The sequence below is a fragment of the Capsicum annuum genome, chromosome 6, assembly GCF_002878395.1.
Source record: "Capsicum annuum cultivar UCD-10X-F1 chromosome 6, UCD10Xv1.1, whole genome shotgun sequence".
NCBI lineage: Eukaryota > Viridiplantae > Streptophyta > Magnoliopsida > Solanales > Solanaceae > Capsicum > Capsicum annuum.
The window spans coordinates 102404584-102424112 of NC_061116.1; positions in this window are offsets into that span (position 1 = coordinate 102404584).

The window sequence follows — 19529 nt, forward strand, 5'->3', positions numbered from 1 at the left end:
TTATAGTCTCTATATGGGTGGAATATGTTATATTGCACTTCATCTGTCTTTCAACTATTTTCTAACTTTAAGAGATTGTAGATATATGACAACGACGTGAAGGGCATCCACAATCTTTGTTACTTAGATAAACTTGAGGACCTGGAAATTAAATGGATGACATATTTGGTTCTTCTTCATCTAGGTGTTTTTCCAAAGAACCTCTAGATATTTACTTTCACGTGTACTTATTTTCCTCATGAGGATTTAAAGATTATTGGTAAGATGCCCAAACTCGAATCTCTGAGTCTAGCATATGCCGTCATTATGGGCGAGGACTGAGAAGAAGTTGAGGAAGGGTTACCTCAATTGAAATTCCTACTACAGAAATTTATGGGCATTGAGTATTGAAGGCCAGTAATAATCACTTTCCATGCCTTGAACAACTTCTTCTCCAAAGCTGTATGTTTTTGGATTTGGTCTCTCAAGATTTTGCAAAAATAACTACACTTGCTCTAATTGTTTCTCCATGTATTGATGATGACCACATGAAACACCCTAGTTTCTGGACCTTAGAAAATTTCCTGAAATTCTAATCTCTGGACCTAATACGACTCATGGATACAAGTCGTACGTTTGGGTATGAATGGTATGGTTCGGTCGTATATTGACCAGTGTTGGTTGGTGGGATGGATTTTGGTTACTGGAATGTATATGACTTATGGGTACAAAATCATATTAGTAGTTACGAATCGTTAGGTCCTTTAACTTAATCTTAGACTTGGTTTGTATTGACAGTACAGGTTATGGTCTGTATTCTTGCTTATTTCATCGATAGAGCTTCTCCATGGCCGCCTCGAGTCATTAGTGAATTTTCGAAATTGATAGATTATTTACCTAGAAGTTTGTTTGGTTCTTAGAACTACTTTCTAAATTCAAAGTCTTCGTTGGTCCTAATTGACCACCAAGCAAAAACTCTAGTAAAACGACCTTAAATGCGAAATCCGACATTGTCAATGTTTTGGAACATGAAAATCTATGTGGTTACATATTTTATTTACTCGAAACAGACTCCAGATGCATCTCAAGGCATTGGTCGAAGCCCGAACCTAAGTTCCAAGCTTCAGCCATGCCTGGCATAGCAAGAGATACCGCGATAGAGGAGGTCTAGGAGGGAATACAGTTCTGCAGTAGCGGCTAGGTGGAGGGCACGACTGTGCTACCCGAGAACTGCATAGAACCTATTTAAGGGTTGTCTTGCTCGGAATTTTGGCTATTTTGTGCCTCCCTCTGAAGCTACAAACCCTAATGGAGTCTAAAATCTTCTAAGTGAGTCTTGTGGGTTGATTAGTAGCTTAAACAACTTATGAAATCGAATCTTACTACAAATTTGAGGCAAGATTCCTACTAGTTGGTGCTAAATTATTGATTTTTTGACCCAAAACCCCTAAGTGTTGAGTCTTAATTATATCCACAAATGTGATTTACTCAAATTTCTTGAGGGTTATAAATCCCTAATGATAGTTAAAAAAAATGGGTTGGTCTCAGAAAGTCATTTTCTGAATATGGAACCCATTTGGGGCTTTGGTGTTATTTTTGAAACCATGGCACAATTGTGCCATATTGGGTATTATTATTCTTGTTGTGATGGTTAGATTGTATTATTGATAGCTTGGTTCATGAAAGAAGAAGCTTCAAGAAAAGGAAAGGCAAATCTTGTTGGTTCGTGAGTTACTTGGACTCAAGGTAGGTTAGGATTACATGTAGTTAGATTGAGCTTGATTGTAGTATAATTATTAATATATTGTGAGATTAGGCGGGTTTTAGATGATAAATGGTTGAATGTTGATATTTAGTATTAGTTTACTCTTATAGGTTATTGAACTTGCAAAGGGTGATGCTTGACCCTTAGCCTAGAACCTTGGATAGTTTTACTAGTAGTCTCATGTATAGTGTAAAGACCCAAAATCACCTCCCGGGACGTCACACGGTGCTTAGGGATACAAGTAGGCCCGAGCTACCCTTTAAGCCTATCACTTCTCATAATAACTCTTTCAAGAAGGAATATGCAAAACACTAGCACTTTCATATCAAATGATAGGAAATACAAAGGTAATACTTAGTCCAAACGACCACGATACTGAAAATCTCAACACAACTACAGTCTGATAACTAGTCTGACAAAGCCTCTACTACTCCATGAACTCGAGAGCCATTGGGATATGTCCCCAACTGACTCAAACTTAACTAAAAGTAATAACATAAATATTCAAACTGAAATGTCTAAAGATGGGTCCTCGAACTGTGAGTACTTACCACTGTAGAAATATAGACGAAGGTACTCGAGAATTATTGATAAGGTTGGGACTGAGCACCTGAACCTACATTATAAGACAATGTAGCACATAGACGTATGTGTGGATCAGCACTTAGGAATGTATAGAGTATATGAGGGTGTATGCATTTGTATAAAACAATATCAGTACTCTTTAATCAAATCATGCATGCAAAAAGAAATGAGTCACATGGCTTGAATAAGTCTAAAATGTAAAGCTCATAAATCATGTAGAATGAGGAATGTAACACAAATCTCATGAGTCATTATATTTTGGCTTTAAAATCTGTTCTCTCCTTTTATTCTCATTACTCATAGGATGAAGAAAGCTTTAAACAATACTTTCAACTCATACATATATCTCATGGAGAGTAGAACTTATTTATTGCTCAAGAACTTATTATTATTTTGAACTCAAACACTTGAAACTCAGAATCATTTGACTTTGGTTTAAAAACTGATAATCAACTCTTATTAGTAGAGAAAACTACGTCCTTCTTTGGAAAATACTCAAAAGCAATTCGTTCACTTTAGAAAATATCTCATCTCAAATCTTTAAGAAAAAATATTCTATCTCAATGGAAAATACTTCAATTTAGGGAGGTTCTCTTAATGGACATAAACCATGTGAGCTACATGGAGTCCAATGTTTTGTCCTCCTAAGGAAGAAACCTCACATTGGGGAGAGGTGTTATACTCTTTCCAAGGAGTATAACCTCAATGCAGTGATCAATTATCTCGGCCTCGGGACCAATCTCAGCTTCAAGCCCAAAATCTCAAACCTATGGTGGCACATAGTTCTAGGGTAATAAATCATGGTAACTTACCCAACTCAGTGCTAAATACTAATCCCTTTAGTTTATCTCGCTCATCTTATGGAAATCTACTTTCAAAATAATCTCAGGTTCATAAGAACCCAACAATCAAATCTGTAATCTCATGTGGCAGAGTGGATTTCAAAACTCTATGACCATTAGGTCAAAACATTTCTCAATAATCTCAAAATACTCAAATCATGGGTTCTTATAGCATAATAGTTCATAAAATTGCAAGTCTCAAGTAGGTCTTAGTGACCCATAATTCAATCACAAGTTAAAACTCATCATTATATATAATAGATAGCATATAGATTCATAATTCATGTAGAAATCAGAAAGTTACAGCAATTTGTCTCAAAATAGCAACATACTCATATACTTCAATTTTTAGAACATTGAAACTCTTAAATTCTCAAGGAGTAACAACATAAGGTATAAACCCAACTTCAATTTCTTAAGAAAACATGAAAAATCATACTATTTCACTTTTAATTCATGAGAAACATCAAGATATTGCAATCAATAACAATGGGTGAAAAACCCTAAATCAATATCATGAAAAATCTCATGGATTGCAGAAAATTATAGTTTAATAAGCCTTTGGACACAAGGGTGAAAGGATTACCCTTGTTCAAAATCCCACATACCTTAGATTATGAAATTGGATGAACAAGCTTGCTTCAAACTCTTGTTCTTACTCTTGAGAGAGGGTTCTTGCAACCTTTGAACTTGGAGAACTTAAATATCAACTCAATTTGTAGAATCTATGGTGAGTTCTTGGATTTCTTGGAGAAGGGCTTTAGATTGATATTGAAGGATAAACCCTAGCTATCTTTTATTTTGGATGATGAATGAAGTTATTTTCTTCATTTGGAATATATCTGGTTGATAAAAGATTGGAAAGATCAAAAAGTCCCTTTAAAAAATGACTTAAAATTCTGATTGGAGGCTGCGACGGTCGAAGTGACGGTTCATCGCTAGCCTGATGGTCCATCGGATCATCCAACGCACGTCGGTCAAAAAAAGAACACACTGTCTCAATGTAACAATCTTAGCGATGGTCCATTACAAAATCGATGGTCCGTCGGATCGTCCGTCGGACGTTGGCTAGGATGAGACCATACTGCCTCAGCGACGATGGTCTCAGCAACGGTCCATCGTAGTCTTGATGGTCTATTGTCCTAGATGTTGGACTTGGGTTAAAAATGGGATTTACTGCCTTTGTTGCGATGTTCCAGGCGATGGTCCATCGTACACTTGATGATCCGTCAAACTGTCCGTCGTACCTGGGTGGTTTTGACAACTCTCGATAAAATGGCCATAACTTCCCATCCCAATGTTGGATTTGGATAAAATTTGCATCATTCGAAAGCTAATTCAATTATCTACACTATAGGATGTCATTTTTAGGAAAATTCAATAAGATTAAAATACTAATCACTTGGGAAGTCTCTTCTCAATCTTTTAGGGTCAGAATTACACTTCACTTGACACGCTCAAGGCTCAAACTATAAGGGAACTTTGCGGGGTCTTACATATAGTAGGAGAAAACTTTTTTTTCTCTAATAGATGTAAATGATGTTTCTCCTTAAACTTAAGGGTATGTTGACCTATGTATTACTTAGTTAGGAAATGAACTTTGTGTTGGGTTGACTTACAAAGAATGCTTGAATAAGACTCTCCTTATAGGCTTAGTAAGTATTGATAAGCCCTTATGGTGTGATTTTGATAACTTAGCCTAATTCCAGGTAAAAGTTAGTCTTGTGATAGCAAACTTTAGCATTCTTGGGATTTATGAGTGGGACTTGATTTGCCTTAAGCTAGAACTATGAAATCCCTTAGAGACCTAGAATTTTTATGAACGTCTAAATTACATTGTTGAAATTATAATGGTTGAACCTGATTGTTGAATTATGCATATGGTCGATGGTAGGATAATGTGTATAATTGATTGATTAACTTGTATTCATAATCACGATATCCTTGGAAAAGTGGTGACTATGCATAACATATGAATGCTCAAGCTCATACTTATACTCATATTATATGGTGATGATTAATAGAAAAGTAGGATAGTATATGTATCTTACACCCCTATTACCCTATTATTGTGAACTTGTATATGTTTATTGATTTAGGTATGTATTTGGATGTATGTTGTTACCTTGGGGGAATGTGTAATGGTATGATGATACCCGATGAATCTGGAAGAGGTAACGATGTTATTATGATACCCAGTGAATCCGGAGGATATGTTGATGTTATGATGATACTCGGTGAATTCAAAAGAGGTAACAATGTTATAATGATACCTGATGAATCCGAAAGAGGTAATAATATTATGATAATACCTTGTGAATTCGTAGGATATGTTGATGTTATGATGTACCCGGTGAATCCGTAAGAGGCATCAATGTTACGATAATATTCAGTGAATTCAGAGGATATGTATATGTTATGATGATACTCGGTGAATTCGGAGAGATAATGATGTTATGATATTGTGTAGGGCAAATTTATATAAGTGCATATATATATGTGAGGTTATGTCATGTGTGGCTAAACCATTAGTGTACTCAAGACATGATGTCTTCCTTGGTAATTGATACTCATTCTTTGTTATTGATCACTGAATAAGAGGTGTGACCCTCATTGACTCCAATTGGTAACTATAGGTAATTTAATCCTATTGTTGGGTTAAAGCTAATTGGTATGTGTAATTTTGTGTAGAACCAAAGGCTCACCTAGTAAATCTACTTGACTTGAATTAATAGTTGCGTTATGAAATTTTGCCTAGTAAAGTGGTTTATGTAAAAACTAGTTGCCTCTAATAAATGACTATGAATTCTGGGCAAGGAGTCTAGTAAACTAATTGGTGGACCTTACTTGGTTAAAATATGGAAACTAGTCCTTAAGGTTGTAATATACCTATAGTAAGAGACTTAGTATGTTCAGATGAATGGTTAAGTTCTCATCTAGTATGTGATGCCGCGATTGCCTATTTGATGACTTATATAATGTGAATTCTAACTACAGAATAGCCTTGTGATGGTCAAATAATTAAAAGCATTGGTAGCTTGTAGATTTTCCTTATTTGTTGACTAGTAAACTACAAGACTCGTAAACTAGTGTTTCATGGATATGAAGATTAGCCAATATAGACTTGACTTTGAGTTCATCAATGAAATAGAGATTAAGTAACGATATAACTATTCTATGGTGATATCAATTTTGTTGTGATTGAATTTTGTATTGATATTGATTGTAGACCTCGGTAAGAGGTCATGATGGAAATGGGAACCCGCGGCTTTGGGGTGAGTTATTGTGTGTTGTTGTGCCATAAAATATTAATGGATTGATCTCTTGTTGTACTCTCCGATGGTATGGTATGTCGTGATAAGTTCTTGTATTGCATTCCTTGGGTGTATCCTCCGGTGGTATGGAACTCCATCATGAGTTCTTTGTTGTGTACTTTTTGTGTACTCCTTATTGGTATGGGATGTCGTGGTAAGTTCTTATGCTTTATATTCTAAAGGTGGTTGGTATTGATTATGGTAGATACATGTTTGTTATCTTGTAGATGTGGTTTTACACTTTCAAAATGATTACTCTTTTGCATAGTGATTATGGTATATGTTGATATGATATATTATGTTATTTTCCTAGTAGTCTAGTTATTTTATACAGTGCTATTAAAAAAGATTCAGGTAGGGTAAAAGGTTGTAGAGGTGGTAACCAGGGTGCTCGAGGTAGTACTCAGGCAGGTAGGGTAAGAGGTCGATTAAGTGCCTAGCTAGGTGGTGGTCATGGTTAGTTGTATGCAGTTTATTCTTGTCTTAAGGATGAGATATCAGATGTTCTAGTGACATGTATGATAGTGGTATGCAATAAGTCATCTCTTGCTTTATTTGATCTCAGATCCATTTATTTTTATATATCTACTTATTATGCATAATGATTTGACTTGTCTAGTGATTTATTAAATGTGTTATTGTGTGTATCTACTCCCATAGGTGATTCATTAGTAGTGGATTGGGTATTCAGATCTTGTGTTGTGATAGTTAGTGATATTGATACATATGCTGATCTTATTATTCTGGATGTGTTGGATTTTGATGTGATTCTGGGCATGGACTGGTTATTCTACTATCATGTGGTCATGGATTGTTTTTCCAAGATCATTACCTTATCTATGCTTGGTGCACCCCTAGTCGTGTGGTAGGGAGAGATTATCCGAAAGCTGATGGGGATTATTTCTTATGTTAGTGCCAAATGACTTATATCAAGGGGTTGTGGTCTAATCTTGCCTATGTATGTGATAACAATGTAGAGAGTTCGATACTTGACTCTGTTCCTGTTATATATGAGTTTCCTGATGTGTTTCATGACGATCTGCCTGGTATCCCTCCTGACAGTGATATTGAGTTTGCCATTGACCTTGAGACTGGCACTCGACCTATATCTATGGCACATTACTGTATGGCAACTGCAGAGCTTAAGGAGCTAAAATCTTAGCTCCAGGATCTGCTTGGAAAGGCATTCATTAGACCGAGTGTGTCTTGTGGGGAGCCCCTATTTTATTTACAAAGAAAAAAGATGGTTCAATGCGGATGTGTATTTATTATAGGTAGCTTAACAAGGTGATGGTGAAGAACCATTATTCTATGCATCACATTGATGACTTACTTAACCATCTTTAAAGCACAACTATATTTTCTAATGCAGATTTGAGGTCTGGTTATCATCAGTTGAGAATTCGGGTTGAGGATGTCCCAAAGAAAGCCTTTAGGACCCGCTATAGTCTCTATGAGTTTTTGGTGATGCTTTTTGGGAAGAATAATGCCCAGTCGCATTTATGGACTTGATGAACCATGTGTTCAAACCTTATCTAGACTTTTTTGCTATTGTGTTCATTGATGATATTCTTGTGTACTCGAGGAATAGTAAGAAGCATGCATAATATTTGAGGGTTATGCTCCAGATTTTGCGATAGCATGTGCTTTTTGCCAAGTTCTTCAAGTGCGATTTTTGGTTTGAGTCAGTGTTTTTTCTTGGACACGTGGTGTCCAAGGCAGGTATTATGGTATACTCGGCTAATATTTTGGTGATTCGTGATTGGGCTAGACCTATGTCTTCAACTGAGATTCATAGTTTTATTGGTTTGTCTGGTTATTATATGTGCTTTGTTTAGAATTTACCTAATTAGCCCCTATGACTAGATTGACCTAGAAGGAAAATCCTTTCCGAAGGTCCAAGGAGTGTGAGTTAAGCTTTTGAAAGCTTAAAGATTGTCTCACTTCAGCCCCAGTGTTTGCTCTTCTAGTTGAGGGTAAGGGATTCATAGTGTTTTGTGATGCTTCTGGTGTTGGTCTTTGTTGTGGTTTGATGCAGCAGGGTCATTTTATTGCCTATGCTTCTAGACAGTTTAAGATGCATGAGTGCAACTACCCCACTCATAATTTGGAGCTGGCGATGGTAGTTTTTGTGCTCAAGATTTGGAGGTATTACTTGTATGTTGTGTGTTTTGAGATTTTCATCGATCATCATAGTGTTCAACATTTTATGACCCAGGGAGAGCTTAATGCTCACCAACGTAGGTGGATGGAGTTGCTAAAGCACTATGATATTTTTATTTTGTATCATCCGTGTAAGCCAAATGTGATGGAAAATGCCTTGAGTCCCAAGGCAGCGAGTATGGGTAGTTTGGTGTGTATATCAGTTTCTCAGAGGCTCTTGGCATGGGATATCCAGTCCTTAGCAAATTTGATGGTTCGCCTCGATATTTTGGATCCTACAAGGATTTTGGCTTTTGTTGAGGTGAGGTCCTCACTAGTTGAGCAAATTCGAGACTGTCAATTTGAGGATAGTAAGTTAGGCCTTCTCCGTGATTGTGTAGTAAGTTGTGAGTCTAGAAGACACACCATACATTATGAGGTTATTTTGAGATTTTAGGGTTATATTTGTGTTCCCCAACTTAACGACTTGATTCAGTCGATTCTCCATGAGGCTCACAGCTCTAGATATTTTTTTCATCCCGGTATGGTTAAGATGTATAGAGACTTGAGGCAATTTTATTTGTGGGATGGTATGAAGAGAAATATGGCAGACTTTATTGCTCATTGCATGTGTTGTCAGCAGGGTAAGGTCGAGTATCAATGTCCAAGTGGATTGACTCAAAGATTGCCTATTCTCGAGTGGAAATGGGAAAGGATTACAATAAACTTTATTAATGGTTTGCCTCGCACTTCCCATGGTCATGATGGTTTTTGGGTTATTATGGATCATTTGACCAAGTCAAAACATTTTATTTCTATTTAGATGACCTTCAGTGCTGAGAGATTAGCCTAGATTTATGTCTAACAGATAGTTCATTTGCATGGGGTCCCTGTATCTATCATATCAGATCGTGGTTCTGTGTTTACTTTGCTGTTTTAGAGAGCATTTTAGGAGGAGTTGGGTACTTAAGTAGATTTGAGTATAGCCTTCCATCGGCAGATGGACGGTCAATCCGAACAGACTATTCAGGTGCTTGAGGATATGCTCTGAGCCTGTGTTATGGACTTTGGAGGTCAGCGGGATTAGCACTTAGCATTGAAAGAGTTCTCCTACAACAACAGTTATTATTCTAGTATTGAGATGGTATCTTATGAGGCTTTGTATGGTAGTAGATTCCATTCTCCTTTAGGATAGTTTGAGACTTCTGAGATTAGGCCATGTGGTATAGATTTACCTTAGGACTCATTGGATAGAGTTAGGGTGATTCAAGATAGGTTGAGAGCAGCCCAGAGTAGGCAGAAGGCCTATGCCGATCGTAGACTCTATTCCTTGAGATTCAATATTGGTGATCATGTGTTCCTTCGTGTTTCACCTATGAGAGATATGATGATATTTGGGAGAAAGTGTAAGCTTAGCCCTTGCTATATTGGTCCTTTTGAGATTCTCCGTGTAGTTGGTGAGGTAGCCTATAAGTTGGCTTTACATCCAGGCTTTGCCACTATTCATCAAATTTTCCATGTCTTTATGTTGTAGAAGTATATTACTGATCCTTCTCATGTACTAAGATGGGACTTAGTCTGATTAGACGATCAGTTGACCTTTGTTGAGGAACCTGTGTCGATTTAGGCTAGTGATATAAGGCGAATGTGGACTTGGGAGATTCTGATAGTCAAGGTTCAGTAGAGGCATCGCCTAGTATAGAAGGCTACATAGCAGATCAAGAGTGATATGTGGGCCCAATACCCTTATTTGTTTGAAACTTCAGGTATTTTCTCATCTTTAACTTTTGGGGATGAAAGTTCCTTAGTAGTGGATGTTGTAATAACCCTTCAGGTCATTGTCCATATTCTTGCTTATTTTGCTAATAGAGCTTCTCCATAGCCACCCCAGTCCTTAGTGACCTATCAAAATCAATAGATCGGTTACCTGGCCGTTCATTTGTTTTCTTGAACTAGTTTCTCAATTTGAAGTCTTCATTGTTCCTAATTGACCCTAAGAAAAAACTCTAGTAAAGAGACCTTAAATGGAAAATCTAACATTGCCACCGCATTCGGAACATCAAAATTTATGTGGTTACATATTTTATTTGCTTGAAATGGATTCCGAATACATCTCGAGGCATTGGCCGAAGCTCGGGCCGAAGCTCAAACCAAAGTTCCAAGCTTCAACCATGCTTAGCCTGGCAAGAGATACCGCAACCGCTGAGGTCTAGGCGTGAATACGGTGACACACATATAGCCAGGCAAAAGGCACAACCACGCTACCCCAGACCCACATAGAACCTATTTAAGGGTTGTCTTGCCCTAAATTTTGGCCATTTTGTGCCTCTCTCTTAAGCTACAAACCCTAATACAGTGTAAAAATTTCCAAGTGAGTATTGTGGGTTGATTAGGAACTTAAACAACTTATGAAATCAAATCTTGCTACAAATCTAAGGTAAGATTCCTTCTAGTTGGTGTTAAATTCTTGATTTCTATACCCAACACCCCCAAGTTTTTGAGGCTCAATTATAGCAACAAATGTGATTGATTTACTCAAATTTCTTGAGTGTTATAACTTCCTAATGATAGTTGAACAATGGGTTGATCTCGAAAAGTCATTTTCCAAAGGTGGAACCTACATTAGGGTTTTTGTAATTTTTAAACCCATGTAACAATGGTGCCATAATGGGTATTGTGATTCTTGTTGTAATGCTTAGATTGTATTGTTGATAGCTTGGATCGTGGAAGAAGAAGATTCAATTAAAGAAAAAAAAAAGCTTGTTGGTTCCTAAGTTGCTTGAACTCAAGGTAGGTTAGGCTTACTTGTAGTTAGATTGAGCTTGGTTTTAGTATAATTGTTGATATCTTGTGAGATTGAGAAAGGTTTCTATTTAGTTGACTCTTATAATTTATTGTACTTGCAAAGGGTGATGCTTGACCTTTAACCTAGAACCTTGGATAGTTCTCCTAGTAGTCTCATATATAGTAGGAGAACACTTTAGTTGCTCTAATGATGTGAACGATGTTGCTCCTTAACCTTAAGGGTATGTTGACCTATGTCTTGCATAGTTAGGAAATGACCTTGTTGTTGGGATGACTTAAAAAGAATACTTGAAGAAGACTTCCCCTATAGGCTTAGTAAGGATTGATAAGCCCTTATGGTGTGATTTGGATAACTTAGCCTAATTCCAGGTAGAAATTAGTCTTGTGATAGCAAACTTTGGCATTCTTAGGATTTAGGAGTGGGACTTGACTCGTCTTAAGGTTGAACTATGAAATCCCTTAGATACCTAGCTACTTTATGAACGTTTAAATTGCATTATTGAAATTATAATGGTTAAACCTGATTATCGGATTATGCATATAAATAAAGATTGGATAATATGTATACTTGATTGATTATCTCGTAGTCATGATATAGATAGCCTTGGAAAGTTGGTGACTATGTATATCATATAAATATTCATGCTCATACTTATACTCATATTATGTGGTAATGGTTAATAGTAATATAGGATGGTATATGTATCTTACATCCCTATTACCCTATTATTGTGAACTTGTGTATGTTTATTAGTTTTGCTATACATGTGAATGTATGTGGTTTCTCTGGGGGAATGTGTAATGTCTTGATGATACCCGTTGCATTTGAAAAAGGTAACGATGTTATGATGATACCCAGTGAATCCGGTGGATATGTTGATGTTATGATGACACCCAGTGAATTTAGAAGAGGTAATGATATTATGATGATACTCGATAAATCCAAAAGAGTTAATGATGTTATAATGATACTCGATAAATCCAAAAGAGTTAATGATGTTATGATGATACCGAGTGAATCTGGAGGATATGTTAATGTGATGATGATACCTAGTGTATCTGGAAGAGGTAAAGATATTATGATGATACCCGGTGAATCCAGAGGATATGTTGAATTTATGATGATACTCAGTGAATCAAAAAGAGGTAATGATGTTATGATGCCATGTGGGGAAACTTTATTTAAGTGCATCTATATATGTGAGGTTATGTCCTCTGTGCCTAAACCATTGGTGTGCTTGAGACATGATGAAATCCTTGGTAATTGATACTCATTCTTTATCATTAACCACTAAATAAGACGTGTGACCCTCATTGACTCTAATCAGTGACTAGAGGTAATTTATGCCTATTCTTGGATTAAAGCTAACTGGTATGTGTAATCTTGTGTACATCCAAAGGTTCAACATGTAAATCTACATGACTTGAATTAATGGGTATGTTATGTAATTTCGCCTAGTCAAGTGGCTTATGTAATAACTAGTTGCCTCTAGTAAATTACTATGACTTATAGGCTAGGAGTCTAGTAAACTAATTGGTGGACCTTACTTAGTTAAAATATGGAAACTAGTCCTTAAGGTTGTAATATGCCTATAGTGATAGACTTAGTATGGTATGATGAATGGTTAAGTTCTCATCTAGTATGCGATGCCGTGATGGCCTAATTGATAACTTATATAAAGAGAATACTAACTAGAGAATGGCCTTGTGATGGTCAAATAATTAGTAGCATTGGTAGCTTTTCCTTATTTGATGACTAGTAAGCTATAAGACTCGTAAACTAGTGTTTCATGGATATGAAGATTATCTAAAATAGACTAGACTTGGAGTTCATCAATGAAATAGAGATTATGTAGCTATATAACTATGCTATGGTGATATCAATTTAGTTGCGATTAAATTGCGATTGATATTGATTGTAGACCTCGGTAAAAGGTCATTATGGAAATGGGAACTTACAGCTTTGGGGTGAATTGTTGTATGTGGTAGTGCCTTGACATATTGATGGATTAATCTCTTGGTGTACTCTTCGTCTGTATAGGACATCGTGATGAGTTCTTGTATTGCATTTCTTGGGTGTTCTCTCTGATGGTATGGGACGTTGGGATGATTTCTTTGTTGTGTACTTCTCGGTGGTATGGGACGTCGTGGTAAGTTCTTATGCTTTATATTCTAATGGTGGTTGGAGTTGATTATGGTAGATACATATTTGTTATCTTGTAGATGTAACATTAAGCTTCTGAAATGATTACTCTTTTGAATGATGATTATAGTAGATGGTGATATGATACATTATGCTATGTCCTAGTAATCTAGTTATTTATACAGTGATATTGAAAATAATTCAGGTTTGATCCCATACCTTGACTTTAATTTATTGTCTTACCTTATATCATCTTTATATTATAATTTAGCTCAGTCGTCCAATGAGGGCGACTGAGTACCCGTGTTTTGGTACTCATACTACACTTCTGTACCTTTTTGGTGCAGACCCAGGTTTTTGTTGCCGTCGTTGAGTCAGGATCATGATGCATTGACCATTCGGTACCAGGGTGAGCTCTTGGAGTTTGAGTTTCCCTCTGTTCCTCTATATTTATTTGTCTTTCATTTTTGAGACAAATATATAAGAGTATTTAAGACCTTTTAGAATTTGAGTTATAAATTCCTATTGTCAAATCTAGATACTTTTGTATTAATACTATTAGGTCATGGGAATGGTATTTTTATATCGGCTGTCTTAGGTCATGGAATTCTATTATTTATATTGTGTTCTTATATAGAGTCCATGTTGGACATTACTACCAAGGTAACCCATTGCATTAACTTCGGGTTACGATATCGGATTACCTACAGGTAGGATGTGGTAGGTGCCATCATGGCTTAAAAATTGGGTTATGACATGGTTACTTATGTTGTATTTGAGTACAAATGGCTCACCATGAGCTGTAACCTGGGTAAGAATCGTACCAAGGGATCATGTGGTAGGTAGTGTCCAATCCTCTAGGTATTTTATTCTGCCAAGGATATGGGTCATGGATATAGATCATATGTTGTGGCTACGACTTGGTTAGATGAGTCGTATACTGGACATTGTTTGATCTTAGGGTTGAAGCCAGGTTATGAATGGTGGATACCGATCGTATCAGAGGGTATGACTTGTATGGGTCAGTTGTATCCCTGAGATGGGATTTTGGTGCAACTTAAGTGGAGGTATTTTGGACATTTACCCACTCATCCTAATAGGGTCCCATGACTCCTAACCTACTTGAAAGTTTATTTACCATATTATTCTTTTCATTAACACTTAGAAACTCTTCCTACACACTCTATAATTCTATCAAGAGCTTTTGAGAAAGGGGAGCTAGGGTTTTAACTAAGGAATCAAGTTAGGGTTTGTCTTGGAACCATTCTTTTAATGGAACTCTTGCGTGTTTTGAACTTGGTAAAGGAATTATACATGGTTTACATGGTTTGGAAAGGCTAAAGGCTAATTGGTTATTCTTGTAGGGAATATGTGAGTCTCCCAAGTTGTTTAATATGGTAAATAAAAGGGCCCTTAAAATTCTTCTTAAACCTATAAATGGTTGGCTATGGATAATACTTGCAAGTAAAGGTTTGTATGACGATACCAATATCAATGGGCTTGGTTAATTATTGCATAATAGTTTGTTTATTTGACAATATGGATTTAATTGGGAAATAATAGTGGGAAGTGTTGCTAAGCAATGGAATGTGGAGGCTCAGGGGGACCGAAATTGGAAACTCATATTTTCCAATATGAGGGTGGTCTTGGTAACCATGTGCATGATGTCAGACTTTATTTTAGGGATGTACTATTTATCCCATGGGATACTTCTCTGGTTGTGCGGCTACACGCACTAGGGCTCTTTCAGCAGGGGGAGTTGAACCCATATTACCCATGGGTAGTTTAGGATAGCAAATCTACACAACCCAGGTAAAGGTTTTAAAGGCATTCTAAACCCATCCCCTTCTTCCTGGCATGGTTATATATATATATATATATATATATATATATTTATGTGCATATGGATGGTTTTACTTGGTTTTATAAATGGCATTATTTTATCCTTACCTTGAGATTATGGTAGCATTTACTCGTTAACCCCATCTGCTGGTGGTTGTATACCCACGCTATCAAAAATCGGCCGTTTTACTCCTCCTACATAGTGATTGGCTCAGGACCAGTTTTTGGACCAAAGTGGTAAGCTTCCATCCTTTTGGATGGCATCATTTCTTGTTATGGATATTTTTAGACATTTTAGTTATATTTTGGATATTGGTTTTGGCTATGGTTGGGGGTATTTCCTAACTAGATTTCATTATTCTTTTGGTTAGAGGCTTTATCGTACTTCTATATGTTGGAATGGGTAGGATTGGTATTGGTGTAAACCTTGGCATTGGAATAGGCTGAGAGGTTGGCATCATTGGACATAATTTCTCACTATTTGGTCATATTTCAATTTGGGATTAATTATATTATAAATTGGGAACGTCTTTCATTATGGGCTAGTTTATGACCTTGTTTGGTATGGTTTGGCATTGTTGAGTTTATGGTTATGGGATGGTTGGACTTGGTTAAGTCGATTATGGTTGTGATCTATTCCTAGAGTCTTTATGTCAGAATTTACACTACTTTGTTACATGCTCAAAATTCAGTCAACTCAGGAGAGGAGACTGGAGGTTGGGTTAGATAATGGGGGTAGTCTCCGATCCCTGTCAGCTATGGGATGCCTATTACAATAAGGCCCCAGGGTGGGTCGTGTCAAGTTGGTATCAGAGTCTAGGTTCATGGTCAATTGGGAGTCCACAAAGCTTTGTTGAGTATAGTCTCTTTTAGGGGTGTGTAGCACGCAACACTCATAAAGGGAGAGGCTATAAGTCATGTAGGAATGTTTCACTTTCTTGGTATTCTATTTTCAAGCTTGGAGTCTCAGTATTGGAATCATCTCTAATCTTTATTTGTTCGTCTTTCAGATCATGCCTCATAGATCTAGAACACAAAAAAATTCTTCTATCCCATCTTGGGGTATTGCTGAAGTGCTACATCCTACTTTTAGGGTTTATCTTCAATTTCATTGTCCTATCCTTGATAGTTCTGGAGTCCACCGGTTGCTACTAGTCCTCCTTAAGGTGAGGTGACTAATGCAGAATTCTATCAGTCTATTTATGCTATTACTTAAATGGTTGATGCTCAGGCTGAGCGAGATATGTCTGGTGCTCTGTCTGCAGAGGGCCACAAGGGTTGGCCTATTTATTATGATGGGTCCTCCCACCTTTTTTGGAGTGAAGGTGGAGAACAATCCACAAGGATTCTTGGATGAGATAGAAAAGATGTTTTGGGTGATGCAGCTACTAATGTAGGGGGGTAAACTTTACTGCTTATCAGCTCAAAGATGTTACATATTAGTGATAGGGATAGAGGAGATGTGGAGGAGTCATCCTCATGGGATTTCTTCTCTGGTGCTTTTTTGGATTGTTTCTTTCCTCAAGAGTTGAGGGAAGCAAAGTGAAGAGGTTTGTTAACCTCAAGTAGGGAAGAATATTTATCAAGGAATATGTTTTGAAGTTTCACTAATTGTCAAGGTATGCTCCTAATTTAGTGGTTGACATGTGGGCTAGAATGAGAAATTTTGCTTCTGGGTTGAATAGGGATTTGATTTTGCAGAGCAAGACTTCCTTGCTAATTAAGGATATTAATATTTCTAGGTTGACTGTTCATATGCAGCAGGTAGAAGATGAGAAGAGGAAGTAGGAAGAGTTTGGGGATCAGTATATAAGAGGAGTAGATTTTCTGATCAGGGAGGTGCTCAGTCTTAAGGTGGTCGGGATGGTTGAAAATGGTAGAAAAAGAAGTGGGGGAGTTTTGGATCCTACTCTACTCCTAGTGCTCCTTATAAATTAGGAGACAAGCATTATTATGGTGGTGAGAATTTTTGGGCACAGGGTACCCAATCTTAGGAAAGCGGAGGTCAACCAGTTTTAATATGTCCTCCTTGTTGGTTTTATGGTCATCCTCATTGGGGTTATTGTGATAAAGGAAAGGACAAATGCTTTATGTTTGGCCTGGCAGGCCATCGGCTCAGGGATTGTTTGGTTAATAAGGTTGCTACGGGGGTGAATAAGATTCCCGTTGCTTCATCTTTTGCTCCTACACCTGGTGATGTGGCATCTGCTTATATTACTGCTCCTAGTTCTAGTGTTGGTCAGAATAGGTTGTATACTTTGGTGTCCCAATAGGTATCCGAGGCATTACCTGATATGGTTACTAGTACATTATAATTTTTCTCTCGTGACGTATATTATTTGCTTGATCTAGGGTTCACTCTCTTCTATGTGACTCCTTATGTGGCTTTATCTTTTGGTTTTGATCCGTAAGTTATTTTAGATCCTTTTTATATTTCTACCCCAGTAGGTGACTCGGTTATTATTAAGAGAGTCAATAGGGGGGTATCTTTTGGTGATAAGTAGACCTTGGTGGATTTGTTTGGGTTGGAGATAGTGGATTTTAATGTTATTCTAGTTATGGACTTGTTACACTCTTGTTACACATCCTTGGATTGTCGTACCCGTAGGATTATATTTAGGTTCCCTAGTGAGCCGATTACAAAATAAGAGTATGTTTCCTTAGCTCCTAGGGGGAGGTTTATTTCTTATATTAGAGCTCAGAGGTTGATCTCTAAAGGTTGTCTTTATCATATGGTCCAAGTTAAAGATTCTAACTTGGAAGGTCATTCTTTTTAGTCAGTTCCTGTGGTTAATGAGTTTCCAGAGGTCTTTTCGGATGATCTTCCTAGTGTTCTTTCGAATAGGGAAACAGATTTTAGTATTGATCTAATTCCGAACTCTAGTCTAATTTCTATTCCTTCGTATAGAATGGATCTAGCTGAGTTAAAGGAACTCAAGGATAAGGGGCTTATTCAACCTAATATATCTTCTTGGGGTGCACCAATATTGTATATGTGCAAGAAGGATGGTTCCCTTTAGATGTGCATTGAATATAGGCAGTTGAATAAGGTGACGGTCAAGAACAAGTATCCTCTTCCCAGGATAGATGATCTATTTGACAAGTTGCAAAGTACCAAGTTCTTTTCTAAGATAGATCTTCAGTTTGGGTACCATCAGCTAAAGATTAGGGAGGTGGTTATCCCTAAGAAGGCTTTTCATACCCGGTATGGGCACTTTGAGTTTTGAGTGATGTCATTTAGGTTGACTAATGGTCTAGTGGAATTTATGGATCTGATGAAAAATGTTTTTTGTTAGTATTTGGATTTCTTCATTATTGTATTTATTGATGACATTCTGGTTTATTCGAAGAGTGAGGTGGATCATGATAATCATCTCCTTGTGGTGTTGTAAACCTTAAAGGAACAACAATTGTATGCCAAGTTCTCCAAGTGTGGGTTTTGGTTGAACGCTGTGACTTTCTTGGGTCATATTATTTCTAGTAAAGGGATCATGGTGGATACGTAGAAGGTTGCTGTGGTGAAGAGGTAGGTGGCCCAGACCTATGACTCCATCCGGCATTCGAAGCTTCTTGGGTTTAGCCTGATATTACAGGTGGTTTGTGGAAAGATTTTCATTGATAGCTACTTCTTTGACTAAGTTAACTCTGAAAAAGGTTAAGTTTTCTTGGTCAAATGCTCATGAAAAGAGTTTTGAGAAGTTGAAGGATGAGTTAATTTTGACTCCAATTTTTACTTTGTCGTAAGGCAAGATGGGTTTGTGGTTTACTGTGATTCATCTCGGGTAGGGCTTGTTTATGGTTTACCATCCATGCTTTAGGATATTTTAATTTTCAATTTATTCTAGCCAATTGGTGAGTCTACGTACGCTTAGCATGCATGTTGTAAGATACCGTATGAAATCAGTTTTACTTATTGCATTCACCCCCATATTACTATATTCCAAGGTCAGATTTCCTTTACAAATTTGGTATCAATTACTGTTGCATATCATCCTCATGAAATTCATGCATTCATAAATCAGTTCAGTCATGTAATCATGCTTCAGTTATGCATGTTCAGTTTGAAAACCCAGTCTATCAGTTCAGTCATGTAATCATGCTTCAGTTATGCA